Raw genomic sequence first — 23,097 nt, forward strand, 5'->3', positions numbered from 1 at the left:
TGTGTGCACACGCGCGCGCACGTGTATGTAAGAGAGAGAGAAAGAGAGAGAGAAAGAGAGAGAGAGAGAGAGTAAACTAATCAAATCCATTGCAGATAAGAGCATCGGTGCCCTCTCTGAAAGCTTTAATCTATTTGTCTATACTTGCTCACCTAAAGCCTTTCTCTTGCTATGGTCACTGTTGAAAATAAAACGGAGATCCATCCCTTCTCATGAAATCTCCTTGACACAAGCACAGAATGGCGCTGTGTGTTAAAACCAACTGATTACCATTCCCTGACGCTCATTTTTCTCTAAATTTACCTTTAGAAATATCTTACTCAGAAAGATGGTGGTGGTGCACACCTTTAATGTCTTATTTAGTCGAATGGTGGTGATGCACACACCTTTAATCCTAGCATTGGGGAGACAGAGGCAGGCAGATCGCTGTGAGTTTGAGGCCAACCTGGTCTACAAAGTTAGTTCTAGAACAGGCAGGGATACACAGAGAAATGCTGTCTCAGAAAAGAAAATTTAATATTAATACATGTACAAAACCTGTTTTAATTCTCCATTCCCTCCCCTGCCATTTCTTCTCTATCCCACCCCATTTTTCTCTCTCTGAACTTTATGTGTTCTCTCTTCCCCATCCCCCACTCCCCTAAATACCCACTGAGTCCGCTTAGTGCTGCCTACATGTGCACAGATGTGGGACCATCTGTAGGATCACGGTTAGTGTTCCAGCACCTGCATGCCCAAGCTTTCCTCAGTCAATAGATCTTTGGGTAGAGGTGAGGCTTCATGAGCTCTCCCCCATACATGTTGTCCTGACTTTGTGCAAGTCTTTGCATTCAGTCCCGTCTGCAGGGAGTTCCTATGGACAACTTCACTCAAGTCTGAAAAATGCTGTTTTACTGGAAACGTCTACTTCCTTTGACTTTTAGGCTCTTTCTAGTCCACCTTTCAAAATATCCCTGAGCATGGAGGGGAAGAGGTATTTGGCCTGTGATGTCTTAACTCTCCATGCCACCCATCTCCGTAGCTTTGGAGTGACTTCACCTAAAGATTTTGATTCACCATATACTCTTACTTAGTTAAATGGTTCTGATCCAACCCCCTATTTATCCTTACACCCGGGACACTGGCCTGCTCCGATTCAAGCTCTCACTTCCAACTCCCTCAGCTCAGAAAAGATGCCCACATCTCCAGTCCTATCGACTCTGAAAAACTCCAAATGGCACCTTTTTGAAAACATGCCTTGATGATTCTCATTAAGTAAATGCCAAGTCTTTCCTTGGCACTCACAGTGTCTGTAATCCGAGTGCACTACTTTATAAAGTCCCGGGAGGCAGCACTCGCTTGTCTGCAGCACCCCTGCTGGTTAGCACGGGGCTGACACACCATACCTGCTCCAACTGTTGCCGGAATTGATGAGGATACGGATGAAAAAGAGATGAAGAAATGATCTCTATGGCATGATTCTTTATTTCTCTCTCGTATACAAATTCCATCATTCACCATATTGTAACATTTTTTGCAAGTCAACAAGATGTAAAACACCTCATTAGGTAAGCAATGTATAAGGTGCTTGCTCTGAGGAGACCTCCTTTCCCCCAGTCTGTGTGTTCATTTCCAGACCACAAGGTTTGCTTACAAGACGGCTTTCCCATGTAGTCTGTGCAAATCCTCCCATCTTTGAAACGCATCTTTAGTTCTTCCCTCCTCCAGTCCTAGATTGTTAGTGTAGTCATCATTTTGTTTTCATCCTTAGTTACAGCTCTTCAGTTTGTGTGGTTTATTAAATTGTAACTACTTTATGTTTTTAAATATTGTCCTATTTATTCTATTAGTCTTTGCATTTGGAAGAGTGCAAATGCTTGCATCTCAAGAGCCTTCGCGTTCCTTGGGAAGTACAGTAACCCCGGTAACTCCACAGAGCACTGAGTATTGCAGCGCACGACGCCCATCTGGGCTTTATGCGCTACCATACAGTTCGCGAACCAGGCCAGGGGCTGGAGATTGAAACACACAAAGAGACAGACAGAGAGAGGCAGAGTCATCCTTGATGCCAGAATGCCCCAAGAATGCCCCCTTTATTGTTTCCAGGGGCAGCTTATATAGGGATAGCCACGCCCCAGCCAAACGCACCAGAAACCATTCCCCTGCCCTCAGGAACTCCTGAGGGTCTCGTGCTCAGCGCAGCTGTAGGTACTCAGATCAGGGGAAAACAGTTGTTTACAAGAAATTCAGGATCTGGGAGTTCACAGCTCCCACAGAGTACGTGTGGCAGGAACAACGCCAGGGATTGTGATGTATTTAACAAAAATTAGTAAAATGCCTGACTGTGTCGCTCTTAACAGTACTGATGCGCTTCAGTGCTCTCGTTCCCCCTGAGGACTTTATCTCAGGACATCATCATTGTCTTGTTTCATAAAGCTAAGGCTGAGATAGAATGAGAGAGATTTAGTAACACGTCTAGGGCCCAAACCAATGAACAGAACAGATTATAAATTAGAGTCCTGGGGTATAGTTCAGGGATAGAACATTTGCCCGGCATGCACAGGATCTGAACTCGATTCCTGGTATTTAAAAACCCAACAGTATGACTGTTCTCTGATAGTCCCTCAGAAGTATGGCGTCGGCAAATTTACATCCCTGGCTGTCGATGGTGAAAATTCCCAAGGAAAAGAGATGTGTTTCTTCTTCTGAAACAGTGTGAAGGCAAATTCGTTTATCCTTTGTTCTCAGAGTCGCTGAGTGTCACAGATGCTTTGAACCTTCTCTGTAAAATTCCCAGGAAGAAGATGGGCAGTTGGTAAAAGATACAATAGAATCTGAAGGAGAAAAAAAAAAAAGACACTGGTTACAGCCCAGGCAACAAAACACTAGTGTATCTGTGACTCCACAGTATTCAACCAAAGAAGGGAGTCCTGTCTTTTGAGAAACCACGAAAGGAACTGGGGATTGTTACTTTAAGGCACAGGCCGTGCTCCATGATCTGCTCATGTGTGGATTCTTGCAGAGTTGATCTCATGGAGTAGAATGGTAGTTACGGGAGATGGGGAGAGATGCAGAAAGCCAAGGACCAGGCAAGGTAGATCAATGGCTGTTACATTAAAGTTAGATAGGAACAGGAAGATCTGCTGTGCAATAGCACAGCACATTGATGTTAAGGAAAACAACACGGACAGGTTTTTTTTTTCATTCAATTAAAATATGAGCAGATCATTTTGCAGGCAAATGGATGGAGCTAGAAAACATCATTTTGAGTGAGGTAACCCAGACCCAGAAAGACAATTATCACATGTATTCACTCATAAGTGGGTTTTAAACATAAAGCAAAGAAAACCGGCCCACAAATCCCAATCCCAGAGAACCTAGACAACAACGAGGACCCTAAGAGAGACTTACATAGATCTAATCTACATGGGAAATAGAAAAAGACAAGATCTCCTGAGTAAATTGGGAGCATGGGGACCTTGGAAGAGGGTCGAAGGGGAGGGGAGAGGCAGGGAGGGGAGCAGAGAAAAATGTATAGCTCAATAAAAATCAATAGAAAAAGAAAAAAGAAAAAATATAATCAGATCATCTCTCCATTCCCTCTCCTACCCTTCCCATGTCCTCCTAATGCCTACTAAATTCACAGCCTCCTCTTCTTGACCTACTGTTGCTATTTATACATATAAATCACTAAATATACAACACAACCTGCTTAGGATAGATTTTTAAAAGATAAAAGAGGATTTTTAAAGTTCTCGCCATAATAAAATGAAAAACCTTTGGAAAAATAGATCTATTTGAACTTAAACAGTATACTGTGTGTGGGTTTGGAGAGATGCTCAGCAGCTAAGGGCATAAGCTGCTCTTGCAGAAGGACCAAATTTGGTTCCTAGCATCCACACGAGGCAGCTCCCATAAGTCTAGCTTCAATGGGATCCAAACGTCTGGCCTTCATGAGCACTTGTCCTCATGACACATAACCACATATATACAAAGAAGCTAAAATAATAAAAATTTCAAATAAATAAATATGATTTTAAAGTTATACAGTGCATACTCACATCAACATATCAGATGTTGTCCAATTCATAAGTATAATTTTACTTGCTATTTTGCTGTGCTGGAAATTAAACCCAGGGACTTGCGAATGCAATAAAAATGTTTTACCACTGAGCTACACTTTCGTACAATTTCTATGTTTTTGTGTGTTAGCCAATAATAAATTTAATTTCTTTAAAGTTGCTGTGTCTACTTTTTTGTCTCACTGTGGATCCAAAATAGAATCCACCCCTTTATATAACTCTATAATTTCTAGAACAGTCATAGGGAATATTGAGAGGGAGCTGTGAGTAAAGGTGCCTGCCACAAAGCCTAACCGCCTGCACTCGATCCCTGGGACTCACGTGAGGAAGAACTGACTCCTCAAATTGTCTGACAGCCCCCCGTGGCACATATGCCCACACAAATCCACACATGCACACATATGTGCATATGAAATACCTTTTTTTCAGTTTTTATGAAGAGCAGTTGTGGAATACTTTGTTATAAGTGTTTAGTATATCTTTTCCTTTATTGGCTTGTCACTGCTAATAGATAGACAGAAAGAAAAGCCTTTACAAATTTTAACCCCAGGTAACAAGCCCACACATGCTTGCCGCATAAGAAGATGGGGTTTGAGCTTGTTGGAGCCTGTTTTCGCTCTGGTTGCACTGAGGATTACCATTCAAACTAAACACGTTAAGTGAAACATCTGTGGAATGTCTAAAGATGGGTGGCCGCTCAGATACAGAACAGCTCCCTACCGAAGAAGCAGCATAGCCTGGGGTGGTAAATACAAGGCAAGCACAGTGAAGGGGGTGAGCAGGAGGAAAACAGGGTGCTCGACGCTGGGAGGACGGAGCTGCCTTTCTGCAGATTGAGAGTCTTTCTGCAGCAGGTACAAGGCTGTGCACATCCTGTCTTCAACCACCTCGCTCACTCAAGTGACGATGCGGCATCTCCTGTACTTCCCACACATCTTCATCCTCTCTTGTCAATGCTGCCTGAGACCTCTTACTCGTTTGCCAAGCACGGACATGGGAAAGGACTTCCCAAGTTCAAATGCCAGCTCTATCACTTACTCACTAGATGGGAACCAGTAAGTTACTCTGTCACTGTGCCAAGGCTCTCTCCTGATTCTTAGGGACAATTCTAATGGAATGTCTACAAGGATTGACTAGGTGGTGGTGCACATTGAGTGTGAAGAATATCAGCACATGTTGAGGTGAAAAAATCTAAAACTATTAAAACTTCTTGCATATATGCATGTAGTATATATGTGTGGAGTATGTATGTGGTATATGCACACATCATATGTGTAGGTATGCACACATGTGCATGCACTACAGAAGCCCAGGACGGTATCAGATGTCCTGCTCTATCATTCTTGACTTTGTTGAGACAAGGACTCTCACTGGACCTACAGTTAGGCTGGCAGCCTACAAGCCCCAGTGATCCGTCCTTCTATCCATCGCCAGTGCTGGGGATTTGAACCCAGGTTTTCATTCTTGCACAACAAGTGCTCTTGCCTACTATGCCATCTCCCCAGACCAAACATTCAGTACATTTTAACCAATGTCATCATCCCTGCTATTTAAAAAAGCAGGCTGAGACCAGCACTGGGTCTTATTTCAACAGTGTTCGGAAGAAATAACATTGTGTATCTGTAGCAAAGCAAAGCAGTACCCCAGTGGCCACACTGTCTTACAGGTTATCCACACAAGGAAGTGAGAAAGTTCTAGAGCCTAAGTGATCAGAAACCCACTTTATCGAGGTCTCAGAAACTGAGTACAATTTCGACATTTCATTATTCTCATTTGATATTTTATTATTCTCATTACTTAAAATAATCCACATTTAAGAGAAGAAAGAAGAATTTTCTATTAGAAACGGTCTTAGAGATAATTGACTCTGTGTCTTTTGGTCTTACAATGAAGTTATAAAAGCCAGTTATCCAACATTTCAACAAATGATTTTTGAAGACCTACTATGTATCAGCCTCTATGTAGGTCCTAGAACTACAACATTCAGTAAAACTTGCATATCCCTTTACCTAGTGGAGCCTGAGTCAGTAAATAAACAACCAGTGACTTTTGGATGCTAAGTTGAAGAGTGTAAATAACCAGCCATTGGGTATGAAGGGTTGCTATAAGGAAGCCCATTTCAGGGGCTTGTCTGAGGGAGGGACACCAGCTGAGATCTGAATGATGGCAAGAGGACAGCTATGATAAGATTGAGAGTGGGGTGAATGACTGGGTCGCTCAGAGACACAGTAAGAATAGCACTCTAAGAGAGGGTTAAGACGTTAGGGTGGCTGTGGTGGAGTGGAGTGGAGTGTACAATGGGAGTGGAAGGGAGCTGAGGTCGAGAAAGAGGCAGAAGATGGACTATATAGGGTGCAGGAGCGAGGCCTGACCCTATCCTGGTGTTTTTGCAAAGGTCCAAGTCGGTTCTTAAGGAAAATGAGAAGCTGTGACTGAAGCTTTGGGAAGGACACTGTCTGGGCGTGGGGGACTACAGGGGGCTACACGGATATGGAGGACTGCCGTGGGCTACATGGAATGTGGGAAGCCAGCAAGCTGCAACCATGTCCCAGCAGAAGACGATGAAGGACTGGACCAGGATGCCAGCGACAAAAATGGTGACTAGTGGTCAGATTCTGACTATAATTAGGGAGTAGAGCTGTCACCGGTTACTAACAAACCAGATATAAGACATAAAAAGCAAAACTGGACTCAATAGAGACTGTGAGGTTTAGTCTGTAGAACTAAGAGAGGGAGAAGGGCATTATTAGATAGAATAAGTGGCTGGGTATATGCTCTATTCAAGGAACGTAATTAATACTTATGTTTGGCCTTGTTATAAGATATAACAATCAGGATTCAGAGAAGTTCTCACTGTGGGTGGTTTTGTTTTGTTTTGTTTTTTACTAAGTAGTGTTTAAAGTCATGGATTTATATGAGATCATTGATCACTCAGGAAAAGTGTACATGCAATTGAAGAGTTGAGTGCTGAAGATGGATCCCTCACTTCTACAGGTTAGAGGACTTGGGGTGGAGGACGGGACACGGAGCCTGAAGAGAAGAAGCAGATGTGGGACAATAAGGAAACGGCAAGAGTGTGGATGCAGATGTGGGGACAGAGGCTTGGTGCCTCTATTATGTGTTACAAACTCGGTATGCAAAACAGATTCCATTATCCCATGTGGGCCTTGAAGCATTAGAGAGCCTACATTACTTTAGTTGTCTATCACCAACAATACTCAACAGAACCAACTATATTTAAATGTTGTGAGAGCTCACTAGGGTATAATTAACTGATTGTACCTATTGTTCACACAATGAAAACCAGATTAACCTGGATAGGAAATCCAATGAGCTTCCATCTTTTTTCGTAGGTCTAATGAATCACCAGAAGATAAATCTGCATAGTATCAATCAATTAACCTAGTTAACAGGCAAGTCGCTTGATATTAACCAGTAACATGAATCTATCTGGGTGACTGTGTCTACATAACTTGACCCTAAAAAGTAAATATCATGTGAGAAGAATATGATTGATAGGTACAGTTTTTGATTTGGGCAAAGAGTTAGTCCAAAAACTGTTCTCCGGTCTGTGCTGTAGAGAAACAGTTTTAATGCTTTATGAAACACACACACACACACACACACACATTATTAACTCCTTCAAGGATTTTATGAACTAAAAGCAAAGATGAGGGGGAAACACACATACACACAAAACCTATACTGCAAGACAGGAGGATATGAGTGCCGGTTACAAGCAACATACACTTTCTTTTATTCAGAGAACTTTTAAATTTTGATATTGTATAAAAATAGTCCTTACATTTTACACTTAACAGTCATCTCTAATGGTTGCAAATGCCTCTAATGTACAAGAAGTTTCCAGCAGATATCACTGGATGTATTACAGGATGAATTCATTCAATCATTCTCAACACCAGCTTGTCCACCTCCAAAGGCCGCTGACCTGAGAGTTGAGCTGTAATCCTTTATCACAGAAAATTTGCAAAGTCCAAGCAGATGGCAAATACCCTCCACAACACTCATTGACAAAGAGTGAACTATGTCCATTGAAAAGTATACTCTGGGCAAATGAATTACAGAAAGTCCACACATACAAATGCCTTTCAAGGACTAGCCTGGATTAGGGAGAGGAGACCTGCTGAGTCCAGCAGTTGTGTATCTACTAGGAGATTGCACCTGGAGAGAGTCAACAAGGAGTCCCTGTCATTCTATAATGTGGGTGACAGTGTGCAGCTCTGGAAAGCTCTAGTGATAATTGCAATAAAACAGTCTCTCACTAATACAAGACAGTGACTAATTCAGAGAATTAAGTCCCACACTGACTTCTGGATTAAGATAGTGAAGTGATCAACGCTTGGAATACTGGGTATGAGCTTCCCACAACCATGAATGAGCCTTTGTTATTGGACAAAGTAACTTTGTGCCCCAATTTCCTCAGCTATAAATTGAGGATATCAATTTGTTTTGATATATCTAAAAGTACTGAAAGCGTACCAGGAGCGTAATAAAGTGAAACATCTCTACTTCCACAGGTTCAGAAAAGAAATGAATCTGTGTTATGAAAGAAAAAGAACATGTTCGGAACTAGGCTGTTCATGTTCCGTTCTTTGTTTTACTGGAAGCCTAGCACAATACAACAGGAAAGGGGAAACGGTACAAATTGCAAAACAAATTAAAATATCTTGGCTTTCTTGGCAAATCTTGAAGAATCAAAGAAAAAAGCTATATATTAAACGTTAGAGTAAGGTTGTCCACAAGTGACAGAGACTGGATCCAAAAGGCACTGTGAGGAGAAGAGGGTTGGTACACAGAGGAGTGCTACATGCAAGATTGGCAGTTGGTAGAAGGGATAGCATAGACTCCCAAAACTGGAACAGGGCCCTACAGAGGCCAAGGCAGTCATCCTGGTTCTTACCAATCCTGCCAACTCTGAAGGTGTACCCAGAATCTTCAAACTATAAGCAATTACAGAAAGTTTTTAGTATGTAAGAATTCATTACTTTCCTACATACCAACAATTGACAATAGAATTTAAAATTTAAAAGATTATGACATCTACATTAGCTTCCACTCCAAAAGAGGTATCTATAGGCACAAATCTATAATAAGAATTTTTGTTTTAACCAGGCATATTCCTTTAATTCCTGCACTTGGGAGGCAGAGGAAGGCAGATCTTTGTGAGTTCAAGGCCAGTCTGGCCTACATAGTGAGTTCCAAAATAGCCAAGACTATATAAAAAGATCCTGTCTCAAAAAAAAAAAGGAAGAAAGGAAGGAAGGAAGGAAAAAAAGAAGGAAGGATAGAAGGAAGGAAAAAAAGAAGGAAGGATAGAAGGAAGGAAGAAGAAAGAAAAGAATTTTTCTTTGTAAATGTTTTGAGAACTTCATAAATGAAACACTGCATCTACATTATTCAGATCACTCCATCCATCCTCTTATCCCTCCTGTGTCTCCTCCCAAATTCATGGCCTCTTCTTTATTATTGGTGTGTGTGTGTGTGTACTGTAACCTACTGAGTTCATTTAGCATTGCCTGTATGTACATATGCCCAGCGATTGAAAAACCTATCTGGGAGTTTGTCCCCGTGGGAAATTGATTCTCTCCTTCTCAGCAACCACTGGCCACCTGTCATCAAGGTGTGGGATCTTGTAAAATTTTTTCCATTCCAGCTGTCATGTTAACTGGTGTTGTCATCATACTGGTTTTATTCAGGCAAGTTTATTGTTGAGTTGCCATAGATGCATCTTCCATGTTATCTCTAGGGAATACTATTCTAGCAACAGGCACCCTGGTTCTCTGACTCTTACACTCTTTTCTTCCCCCTTCATGATTTTTCCTGAGCCTTAGGTGTAAGGACGTACTGCAGCTGTATCAATATAAGAATCTTAACAAGAGATTTTCAATAACATTTATATAAGGAAAATTATAAGATTTATGAAAGAAATCAGAAAATTCACCAAATATACAGATATTCCATGTTCAGCCATAGAAAAGTTTGGCATTGTCTTGATTTGGTTGCTTTCAAGGTGGTTAATAGAGTCAGTACAGTCACAATAAATAGTCTACCATGTCATTTTGCAACAGTTGGCAGGATGACTCCAAAGATTATATGAAAAGGCAAAAGAGCCACAATAAGTAAACGACATTGAACAAACTCAGGGAACTGACACCATTCTAAGATTTACTAAAAGCAAGAGTGGCTGGGACAACCAGGCACTAACCCGAGAATATGCAGGAGAGGAGAAGGAACAGGACAGAGGTCTAGAAATAAACCCGTATGAATACAGTCAAGGATCTGTGGGGAAAGACTAAGAGCACCACAAAGAGGAAAGGGTACTGTTTTCAACATATTAAAAACAGGGCAACCACATGCTAAAAACATGAGTCCAGGCAAAAATGACAAGTTTCATAAAAACTAATGTCAAGTGTATCTTAGATATAAATTGAAAAATAAAACTATGGGATGGCTATGAGATAACAATATAACAGAAAAAAATCTAAATGGCTCCAGTTTGGTGATGGCATTTTAAATGTGCAAAAAGCAGAATCTTATAAATAAATTATAAACTGAGTTTCAATAAAATTAACTTTTTGGCACCAATAAGTCACTGTCAAGAAAATAAAAGGATTTGGAGGGGAAAAAACATAGAGAATTACTACTAAAACTATGTAATAAACCAGACATGGTGGTATATGCCTTTAGTTCCAGCCCTTAGGAGGCAGAGGCAGGTGGATCTCTGTTGGTTTGAGACCAGCATAGTCTACGTAATGAGGCCCAAGATAGTCAGGACTACATTGCAAGATCTTGCTCAGTAAAATAAACAAACAAAAAATTGTGTAGCTGAATCTTAAGATTTAGCAATAAAGAAACACCAACTTTATAAAATATAGGATGAAGATCTTTACAGATACCTTAGCAAAGGTGTAAGGATGGAAAATGAGCAGTGAGGAAAGGCGTCCCATGTCGCATGTAACCAAGGGCTAAGACCTTACCATATGATCTCTAAGTCCCACCCCTGCCGATTTCCCAAAAGAGACAGAAGCTTAGTTCATCAAAAACCTTGGACAGACACTATAAAACATTTAGTCAAATGTCTAGCCTGAAAACAACTAAGATACTGTTTGTTTGTTTGTTTGTTTGTTTGTTTATATAGTCTTACTCCATAAACTAGGAGATTCAAACCCATGACAATCTTCCTGCCTCTGCCTCCCAAATACTGAGATTACATGTGGGACCCAATATGCCCAGCTCCAGGCTGTCTTTTAGTATGTAGATGGGGGAAAACTATAAAATATCCATATAATGGATATCCGTTATATGGATGTATTATTCAGCACTAAAACAGATGAGTTGTCATTCTATGAAAAGGCATGGGGGAAATTTAAATTTAATTTAAAATTTTTAATTCTAAGAAGCCAACATGAAAAGATTACATACAGTATAACATTCAAGAAAGGGAAAACATTATGGAGGCAAAAACATCAGCTTTTGCCATGGGTTAGGGAGGAAAGAAAGATAAACAGACAAACTTGACGGTTCTCAGAACAGTGTAGCTACTTCATATTTCAGAACAATGGGTATATGTCATTTACCCAAGCACACAGACTGCACAGTACTGAAAATGAACTCTTCTGGGCTTGGTGGCCAGGTCTGTAACTTGAAATGTTTGAAGACTGAGGCAGGAAAATTATGAGTTCCAGCCCTGCCAGGGCTACAGAGTTAAAATCCCAACATGGGGAGCTTAGTAAGACCCTGGCTCTAACAGTTTTGTATTTAAATTCAGGCCTGTGGGGCATTTCAGGGTAATTATTGTGAATAAAATATGTAAAAGATAAGAATATCATTCAAAGGCCTAACCTGATTTCCCAGTTCTGAATAAAAGGGTATTGTACAAATACAGGGGGCCAGGAACAGAGAGAATATGGGAATCTCTACATCTTTGCCCAGTTATGTTGTGAAACTATAATTCTCTAAAAACAATGTCTACGGCTGGGAAGGTAGATAAGTAATAGAACTCTTGCCTTGCGTACACGAGGCCTTAGGTTCAATCCCTGACAGTGCCAAATTTTATACCACTCAATTATCGGAGAATCAGGCAAAGTCAAGACACTGTATCATATCTAATTAGCTAGGACTAAACACAACAATTCTATTAGATATCATTTTAAAGATTAATATACACAAGATAATATACAAAGGACCTTTAAAAAGTGGTATTTTTAACTCTCACAATTTAACTCTAAATTATTATGGTAATAATATTTATTTATTATGTATACAGTATTCTGCTTGCATGTCAGAAGAGGGCACCAGATCTCATTACAGATCAGTTGTAAGCCACCATGTGGTTGCTGGGAATTGAACTCAGGACCCCTGGGAGAGTAGCCAGTGCTCTTAACCGCTGAGCCATCTCTTCAGCCCTATGGTAATGAGTTTGTAGCATAAGCAACAACAACAACCAAAGAAGTAGCCCAAAAGTCAAGAGGCAGACTACTCCTGATAAGTGGTGGGCTCCTAGATAGTAAAGGCGCAGCAAATATTTGATTAGTGACTGAAAGAACAAGAGAGTAACTCAAATCCCATCCCTCAATATGCCTCACAGACCTTATAAGTGTGCACGTGCAGAAGATCTTTATAGCTGCCAGCAATATTATATATATATATATGTATATATATACATATATATACATATATATATATATATATATATATAGAGAGAGAGAGAGAGAGAGAGTCTTTCTCTGCCACTTCAAATATGTCATTAAAAAAACAGTGGCAAGACACAGTTGTTGTCTGAAGACCAATTAGAAATTCAACCTACAACAACAACAACAAAACCTAAGCAATAACAAGATCTTTATTGGAGAAAATTTTAAATGTATTTATAAGTAAGTATTTTTCCTGGAAGTAACAGTTTTCTTTACTCTTACTATATATTTTTCTTTACTATTATATATATAGTAATATATATATATATATATATATATTAGTATAAAACCTTTCTACACATGTCTCCTGTGGAATGGTGGGAGTCTGAGTTGAGTTTTGTCACGGTAAAGTCAAAACAAGAATCTTGAGCTTTGATTTTGCAGGGTTTTTCTTATCCCCATCTGGAACTTGACTAAGTCACAACTGTTGGATTCCCGTTCATCTTGGTATATTTAGTACTGAATCCAGTGCAGCTCAAACAATCCAGAAAGTCCACATAATCAATCAGATTAAGCTAGATTGGGTTTGCCTGCTCAATTCATGATTGTTTAAAGTGATATTGGATGAGAATACACCTTTTTTTTTAAACAAACCAATGAATTCATTTGGATTATCTACAAAGTATGTGGGAAGATGACTTAGAGCACTCATTCTCAACCTGTGGGTTGCGATCCCTTTAGGGATTGTATATCTGCTATCCTTGTATTCATTTATAATACTTAATAAGACAGGGTATGGTGGGAGGGAGAAAGGAATAAGCGTGGATAAGGACTAATATAATCAATATACAGGAAATTGTGAAAAAAATTAAAAATAAAATACTTAGATGATCCATGGACAAGCATGAAGATTTGCCAACTACTGCTCATACTTCCCAAAAATGCATAGGTTGAACACAGATGCCAAATAAGAGTTTATTTTTATGATATGCAGAAGGAAGGGTAAAATGGGAGATGACAATGATCAGGATTTAGTTACACACTCTAAAGTGGGAATGTAAATTAGTCTTTCAGCAGCCATAGAAGAAAGCTGAGGACTCCTTGCGGGGGAGACCTGAAAGCGCTTTTCGAAGATGTTCTTGCCCATCAGGCACCCATTGAACAGGATGTGATGGGTTCAGCCTCAACTGTCTTTAACGCTTCCTTGGGAACATAATTCTTTGGTGACTAATTAATAACAAACCATATGGTTTGTATGAGAAAACCAAGGTCTATTTCTATTTCAGCAACTAAGAAATCTCCTAAGAAGAAGCTGAACCTCAAGTCACAGATCTAGCCCTGCTGTTTACAATGCTCCCTACCAATTGTCTTAGGCTATCCTATCATACATCAAGTTGAATACACCGAACAAAACTGAGCTCTAAGAAGAAAAGAAATTAACGGGACATCAAGAAAAGCATACACAAGATCATCCGACAAAGACACCAGCAGTATGAACCAAAGTAACCTGAAGTCGAATTGCATTACCCCCAGGCAAACATTGCAGCTGATAAAAACGTAAGAATGTGGGTCTCAGACTAATCCACCTGGAATCCTGTGAAAGGGAGTCAAGGTTATCACTGCTTCTCTAAGCAAACTCTGAAGCCCACGCATAGTGACACTTTAACAGGGCATCACCAGAGCCGTGCTGATTGCTTCAGTGTACATACCACTGGCCAGGGAACTTTGAACCAGCCATCTTTGTTTGGAGAGCTTGTAAGATGTTATATCTCTTTAAGTTAAACAAACCCTTGCACGTACATGTCTGCTGTGTAACGGACGCTGTGTTCTAAAATGGAAGGCTTCCTGAGCGAGGGACTGAATGGAAGGAAGAATTACACACCACACCTAAGACCCCCAAGTTGCAAAGATTCTGAATCTCCCAGCTTCTCTGTCATCTACATTTCATACAAAAGGCATGTCTACGTTTCTGTTTTAATCTTCAAGAGAATGACATTATAAGATCTTGAGTTACAACTTTTAAAAAGTTATTGCTAATATATAAAATATTATGTATACTAATATGTAAATATGTTAAATATCACAAACTTCTGCTTCTTTATTTGACAAGACCTTTACTGAAATGCAGCAGATATATTCCTAGACTATTTTCTTAGAGCATAATTTTGTTTTGTACTGAATTAAATTAACATACCATAGGTTTATTTTCATTGTTAAAAATGTAACTTGTTTTTTGAGACAGGTCTTCATGGCCAGGAACCCTGGCTGGCCTTTAATTCCCTATACAAACTTTCAAACTCTCTGGAATTCTCCTGCCTCTGCTTCCTGACTGCCAGGATTGAAGGTGTGTCCCATCGTGTGCAGCAAAAATACAGCTTCCTTATAAGTCCAGGTGATACAAATCTATAGCAGAGAAAGCTTAAATCACTTAAATTAATAAATTAAATTAGTTATTCATAAATATCGCTGATGAATATTAAAATATCAGTAGGCTGTGATGACTGTTCAAGAGGAAATAAGCAGCCATATTAAATTCTCACAGTGTTTAGTGACTTTCTCCTCTAGGGAACATTGAAAAGCACTGCTTTGACTTTGTGTCCTAGGCTTTAGACTAGGTTACCACTCAGGAGAGCTTAAAATAAAATAATAGTAACTATGAAAAAATAGCCTTTTGCAAAGTACTAGGTAACAGCATACCAGCCATTGTTGTAATAGTGACAATTCAGGTGATACTGTCTAGTTTCCAAATCTAACTCAATTATGAACAGATGTGACATAAAATATCAGGTCTACCCCACCAATACATCTGATATAGGCCAAGACAAGGAAAGAGGACATTCAGAAAGCCCCTTATGGTAACTCCCTATTTAACGTCAGTATTGAAACACACTGTCCAATAGTATATGTAGTCCTCGAAATGTTTTAAATGAATTTTAATCTGAGGTTGTTCTGGGTCACACACACACACACACACACACACACACACTCACTCTTAATCGCAGCACCCAGGAAGCAGAGGCAGGTGAAGCTCTGTGAGTTCCAGGCCAGCCAGTGCTACATAGTGAGACCCTCTATACAAAAGGAGGAGGGAAGGAGAAAAGAAGAAGAAGAGAGGAGGGGGAGGAGGAGCAAGAGGAAAAGAGGAAAAGGGGGATGAATTCTAGTCTGCCTACCATTCAGTGACCATGCATGCATGCACCATTCAGGTCACCACAGAACCTCATTCCCCTCTGTCCGACTACTGAGTTTCTAATTTTTATGTTAAACTGACATAGAAATTAAGAGAGCAATGACAGCGTCAGGGAAGTCTTTTTATCAGAATAGTGAAGAAAAGACTGGGAAACAGTCACAGTCATTCAGGAGGATGTCATGAATTCTGGAGGTCAAACCTCACTGCTGTTCTGGTAATGGATTTGAGAATGCCAACTGAGAAAGACCCTCAAGAGAGCAGCACAGTACTGAGAGATGAGGTCCTGAGGCCTTCCTTTTCCTACAAAGCACAAGGGAACCAACTAAAGCTTGCAAGGTTCTAAACAAGAGCTTTTAGCTCATCTAGAGTTCCTTCTTAACTAAATATAGGAGGAGCTGCTCGTTCGTTCCAGCCACCCAGAACCGAAATAATCACACAGAAACTGTATTAATTAAATCACTGCTTGGCCCATTAGCTCTGGCTTCTTATTGGCTAACTCTTACATGTTAATTTAACCCATTTCTATTATTCTTTGTATCACCACACGGCAGTGGCTTACCAGCTAAAGTTTCCAGCATGTCTAACTCTGGTGGTGTCTCCATGACATCTCCCTGACTCTGCCCTTCTTTGTTCCAGTATTTAGTCCAGCTTTTCATGCCTACCTAAGTTCTGCCTCCCTATAGACCCAAAGTAGTCTTTTTTATTTATTAATGGTAATCACAGTACACAGAGGGGACTCCCACATCAACTGAAAGTCCATTAGACCCATGAGTCCAGCAGGCACAACTGTCCATGTTTTCTTCAACTGCCTCAGCTAAGTACTAGCCCTACCATTGCTGAGGAGCCCCATTTCAAATCTCTGTATTCGTCCACAACAAAATAGAATTTGCTACATTTTACATGCATATGAAAGGACACAGTCAGTGACAAGTGATTGGCCTCTCCTATGTTGACCTCAATGACATTATATTATGCTTGTTGCCCATCATCTTCATGAATCAATTGCTTGCTTTCTTACTTGATGACAACCTTTTTTATTAAAAACTTATATACAATACACTTTGTAGGTTTTCCCCTACCCCAGTTCCTCTCAGATCTTCCCTACCTCCCTACTCCTGATCTACTCAACTTTATGGGGGTTTTTTTCTCTCTCTCTTTAAAACAAAATAACAAAAGAAAACCAAGGAACACACAAAACATAAAAAGCAGAAATCAAAATAAACAATCAAAAGACTAATAAGAGAAAAAAATGCTCAAAGAAAAATAAGACCAAAAGTCTACAAAAATACCATTGAGTTTGTTTTGTGTTAGTCAACTACTCCTGTTCATGGGAACTGCCCTAAGTGTGGCTAATATACCCAGCGGGACTCCATTGGAGAAAACTCACATTTTCTTGCCAATGGATATCAGTTGCTAAGGCAAAGTAAACTCAATAGTATTTTTGTAAACTTTTTGTTTTGTTTTGTTATCCTTCCTCCACTCAAAAATTTATTATGCAATAAAGATTGCAAGAAGTCCAAGACCAGTCTACAATCTGGTCCACACTGCAAGTTCCAGGCCAACCAGGACTGTATAGCAAAGCCATTTTTCAAATAACCATACACTTCTTACTGTAAAATAAATGCTAGGCTCTTCCAATATGCTAGACTCTGTGTCCAATTCTGAAAGGGAAGTAGCCAAAGAAATAAAAGCACTCAAAATCAGAATCATTAACCCAATTTGGGGATGACAGAGGAAAACTTTTCTAAATCAGTGAAAAGCCAAAAAATAGATGAACACAGAGTGTTAAAGAGAGGAGGTTATGCATAATTGGTGATTGGTAATGTTCATCAATGACCAAGAGAGCCAAGTTTTATTAGAGCAAGGAGATACATAAAAAAGAAGGAGCGGGGGGGAAGGGAAGAACAGAAGCCGAAAGAGAAGGAGGAAAGGAACAGGAAGAAGAAATAGGCTTGGTGTGACCTAGAAAGGCTGAGGGCCAGCCATGCATTGGCAAACAGTGGAAATGATTGATTTTGAGGTTTTATGAGGTAGATGAAGAACTAGACAGCAAGTGACCGGTGAGGATAATATCTGCAAGGATCTCCACTAGAGGAAGGGAGAGAAGGACACATACACAGGACACATACAAAGAGCACGTGGATTTCTGCAGCATTGTGCCAGGATCCAGCCAACCTTCTGAAGGCAGCAAGAAGCAAATAAATTAGACACAGGCATCAAAAAAGCCACACATGTTTAATAAGGACATGTTTGAAGTTTTTCTTTTTGAATTTCTTTTCATTGCCATCTCCTTATTCAATGTTTTAAGGATTTTTTTGTTTGGTTTTTTTTTTTTTTTGAGACAGAGGATTTCTCTGTAGCTTTGGAGCCTCTCCGGGAACTAGCTCTTGTTGACCAGGCTGGCGTTGAACTCACAGAGATCTGCCTGCCTCTGCTTCCCGAGTGCTGGGATTAAAGGCGTGTGCCAACCACTGCCTGGCAATATTTTAAATTTTTACAGAAAGGATGCAGAAAGACAGAAATGTTAACCTCCATCTATCGTCATTACAGAGTTTCCAAGTGACACAGTCATTTTGACAGTTTTGGCTAGAAAAGAGTTTGCTGTTTCAGCTCACTCATCTGCCTACCGAAAGTAAAACTGGAATAGTCTCAGTCTACACTGTCTTTTGTCTTTCTTTTCCAATCCTTAGATTTGGAAATTCTGACTATAAATAAGGGGCATTACATTCTTCTTGAAAATGAAATAGAAAGCATTTCCAGGGGTGGGAGAGCAGAAAGGCATGAGGATTGAGAATATGAATGTGCCCTTAATGTCACTCGGACATACCAGCGGCTAAAGAGAAAGACGATGAGGATTCAGACAGACTAAAGAGAAAGCCAAAAGCACTTCTCATGGTGTCTCACTTGGAACTCTCTGAAAATACTCCCATCTAGGCCAGACTCGAGAGACCCTCGTATAACAGAAGCGACCACGATCATATGGTATTGAGAAGCTAGCATTGCTTCAGCAGTCTCCTGGTGTTCAATCCTTTACCCACGTGCCCTCTAAATCAGTCACTCCCTCTTGTTTGCCAGTGCTATAGCATTGAATCTTCTCTGTGAAGGGGTGGTATTAGCGTGCATGTGTGTATGCGTGTGTGTGTGTGTGTGTGTGTGTGTGCACGTGTGTGCATACAGGTACATGTGAGAGAGAGACAGAGAGAGCATGCTGAGGCCAGAAGACACCCAGAGTGTCATCCCTTTGGTGCCATATATTTATTTTCGCCTTTTCTTTTGAGTAAGAGTCTCTTACTAGCCTGGAACTTACCAAGTAGCTAAACTGGCTAAGCAGCTCTGCCTCCCCAGTGCTGGAATAACAAGTGTGAGTCACCAATACCAGCTTTTCTAACATGAGTTCTAGGGGTCAAATTCAGTTCCTTGTGCTAGCAAAAAGCAAGCACTTTACTGATGGAGTCGTCTCCCTCGTCCCAATATTGAACCATAATAGTTCAACTGTGTCCTATATGAATGAATAAGAGGCACACACACTAAGCTCATGGGCCTACAGATGGGCCTGAAGTAGTAGTTTTACAACTTTGGTGGTGTTGATTCATCTGTTACGATGTGTGAGGATAGCCAAATATGGTCCCTGCAAACCTTTACCTTTGGTTTAAGTCAAGAAGGCTAAACTACAGCATTGTCAGCAACAATGACTTTCAAATATCCTTGAAGGATAATACACAGTCATAGATAGACAGACTGTGATAGAGTGGGATCCTATGGAATGCTAGAACTGCATTCAAAAAATACTAAAGAGAAGACTTTAGTACTTCAGTACAAAAGCACTCTCAAGCGTTGAAGTATATAGGACCTGCTGTATTTGACAGATTTGATAAATTAAATGCTAATCATTCTTTAGGTGAAGTCCTGGCCAGTGCCATCATCCTGAACATCATGAAGTCCTCATTGTAACACTGGCTGGAAATGAGAACATGGTGTTCAGAGTGGATCTCAGGCAGAATGGCCCAAACCATTTTAGAAGATAACTGTCCCTTTTGGCGAGAGTTTATCAGTAAGTCCAATGTCAAATGGAACACTCATCTAGAACATTCACAGCATGTCTTATCCTGGAGAACCCACCCACGCATGTTTGTCTACTGTGTGTTCTACAAACCCAACCAGTTCTCTGCAAATTTGCTGACTCTGGCCATGAAATTCTAACCACAGGAAATAGAGGTCACTTAACACCAAATTAGAGCTGACCAACACTGCCCCAGGAGACAGACAGGGAATGCATCCCTTCCTTCTACTTGTTTCCACTCTTGTCAATATTTTTATATCATTTTCAATAACATTTCCGTGCTGCCCTTATTTCAAAAAGACCTCTGGCATCTACCACCAGCATGAGAGTCACCAGTTTCCCTTCCCTTGTATGACTCTTCTTTCGTGGAGAGAATGCCTTTGATTGTCCACTTTCTTCTCACTTTCCTATCCAGTGGAATTTGGAACTCTCTGGCTTTACTGGAAGGGAATATAAAGGAGAAATTATCAGAAGTATTTGTGTTACACAGTCACTCTGATGAATGTGCTTCAGGCACACTCATGGTTTCATTACTTGGAGGAAAATGTTTTAGCCTCTCACGTATCCCGAGATGCCAGCAGAGTAACAGGGCAACCTTTAGTAAAGCATGTTCTTCAAAACATCCCACACTGTGAATGATTAAATCTTAATTTTATTTTTATTTAATTATTGGTTTTTCCAGGCAGGATTTCACTGTGTAGCCCTGGCTGTCCTGGAACTCATTCTATAGACCAGGCGGGCCTGAACCTCATGGAGATCTGCCTGCCTCTGCCTCCTGATTGCTGGGATTAAAAGTGTGTACCAACATGGCCCAGCTTACTAAACTTAATTTTATAATGAGCTTCCAACTGTCTAAATGCCCTCAAAAGTGTGCGAAGTCAGAAACAATTACTCTATATATAGAGAAAAAGAAAATGCTTTATGAATGCATAAGACCTCTATAGACACTAGAGGAGAGCCTGCTACTACCGTTTTTCCTATATTCTGAAGACTTAGCTTTATACCTGCAGATAAGAGTAGTGTTCACAATTCATTAAAGAAGTTTCCACTCACCGTAGATGGAGGTTATTCCGTGACGTATATAAGAGACAAATGTTTGGTTACTATGCAGAGAACAAACAATCGTGGAGTGCCAAGCTCAGACAGGTGCATCTTCAATGCAGCGCCAATGCCTCAAGCTCAGGGGACACCCCGGGGGAAGGGTGCAGAAAGGATGTGAGAGCCTGGGGACCAGGATGCCGGCTGTGAGACGGTATCTTCTAGACATGGTAGGAATGCTGCATCCATGAAATCTAAGACCGAAAAACCATTACATAAATAAGACCTTGCAGAATGACAACACCAGTCAATGTGCCAGACTGGATGGGGGAATTTCCTATGGCCCTATACTAAGGAAGAGCAATAATTAATAAATGACTGAGATAGGGACGTTCAGATTTTTGAAGGGTCTGGTCTCCTGATGGGCTGTCCAATCCCAAGCAGTCAGTCCTAAGCACATGCACAAATGGGCAACACTAAATAAATTCAGCATGTGTATGTGACAATAATGTTTTTTTTTAAAAAGAGGCATAAACTTGATAGTGAGTGAAGGGCAGGCAAAGAAGTTGTGTGATTAAGGGTACAGAAAATAACATAAATAGTTCATTTGTGTGAGTAATTATCAAAAATTTAAAATAAAAATTTAAAAAATAACCTTTAAAGCATTTCTTTTGGGATGGAGTTATAGTTGAGAAGTAGAGTAGTTGCCTAGTGTACACATTGTATTGAAAAGAAAAGTAAAGTAAGAACAGGATATATAATCTGCCACTAATAACACTTAGGCTACAGAAAGAGAGTGTGTATTGACAGGAATATGTAAATCCTTTTTCTACTTTAGTTTTATTAATTTACTCTGTAGTGTGGGTGTTTTATCTGCATGTGTGCACTATGTGCATGCCCAGTGCCTACAGAGATCAGAAGACATGGAAATGCCTGGAACTGGAGTTACTGTTGCTTGTGAGGCGCCATGTAGATGTTGGGAATCAAACCTGGTCCTCTGCAAGAGCAAAAGTGTTCTAAGACATTGCATCATCATCTCTCCAACCCCCTTTAAATTCTTGATTAATTCATGATAAAGTAATATCCAGAAGGGCACACAAGAAAACATAGGCATATACTTAGCAGGGGAGTTGGAAGACTACTGAGCAGTTACGGGATGTGTATAGGCATTGAATCCTCATGCATGCCATTGTAAAATAGATAGTGTTATATACTCAAATGGTAATTGAGATTGTAACAATTGTCTAGGATCTGCAATAGTTACTTTCTAATCTAATGTCTGGTAAATTTTAATCTACCATCATATCGGTCACAAAAAAGTATCTCAACTTTAGGAAAAATTATGCTGTTACTTTTGTCTGATACCATCTCTAACAGTTGATGGAAAAAACAATCTGGTCTTCTCAAAAGCACTGCTCTTGAACTTGATCCATTTTCTGACCGATCTTGAGTGACACTGGTCATAGAGAAAGGCTACAATGAGAAGCTTCCTTAACATCCCAATAAATTATGTCTATATTTGAGCATTGAAACTCAACATTAAATTTCAACCTTTTTGCATGACGTTTTTTGTTTTGGAATATTTGTACACTGTGTGAAGATGTATTGCTGTGATTGGTGTAATAAAGAACTGAACAGCCAATAGCTAGGCAGGAAGTATAGGTGGGACTTCCCAGCAGAGATAGAGGAATGTATATGCTGGTTTATCTACTATGGAAACATGGTAGACTATGAGACTGGAGGAGACGTGATAAATCTTGGTGGCTACAGAGTCCTCATGACTTATTACATGCCATCCTTTCATGTGGATGCATAGAGACTTATATTACAGTTTGGATTTGCAGTCCTAACAGACTTATAAATTTGACAGATGCCTTTTACCTGTTCAAACATAGAATAAGAAAATCATCTTTAACTGACTTGGGCACACTGCATATTCCATGTTTGTGTTAATGCAGATAGATAGATAGATAGATAGATAGATAGATAGATAGATAGATAGATAGATAGATAGATAGATATTACCTCTAAAAGTTCATGTGTTTTCAAAAAATGACCAGACACCAATAAAGGCAAGTAACCCAAGTGATGCAG

The 23,097-nt window shown here is 40.1% G+C and overlaps 1 long non-coding RNA gene across 1 annotated transcript in view; it reads right to left on the minus strand.

Annotated features, from left to right (window-relative positions):
• Window positions 1–1,466: 1,466 nt before the first annotated feature.
• Window positions 1,467–23,097, minus strand: part of LOC125396179 (uncharacterized) — a 31,017-nt gene continuing 9,386 nt past the window's right edge. Inside the window, exons 4-5 of the long non-coding RNA XR_007230743.3 lie at window positions 21,019–21,257; window positions 1,467–2,813 (exon numbers count right to left, since the gene is read on the minus strand). This is a non-coding gene — a long non-coding RNA (uncharacterized LOC125396179). The remainder of the gene's footprint in view (window positions 2,814–21,018; window positions 21,258–23,097) is intronic.

This window comes from Myodes glareolus, chromosome 8 (assembly GCF_982192425.1).
Source record: "Myodes glareolus chromosome 8, mMyoGla1.1, whole genome shotgun sequence".
NCBI classification, from domain to species: domain Eukaryota; kingdom Metazoa; phylum Chordata; class Mammalia; order Rodentia; family Cricetidae; genus Myodes; species Myodes glareolus.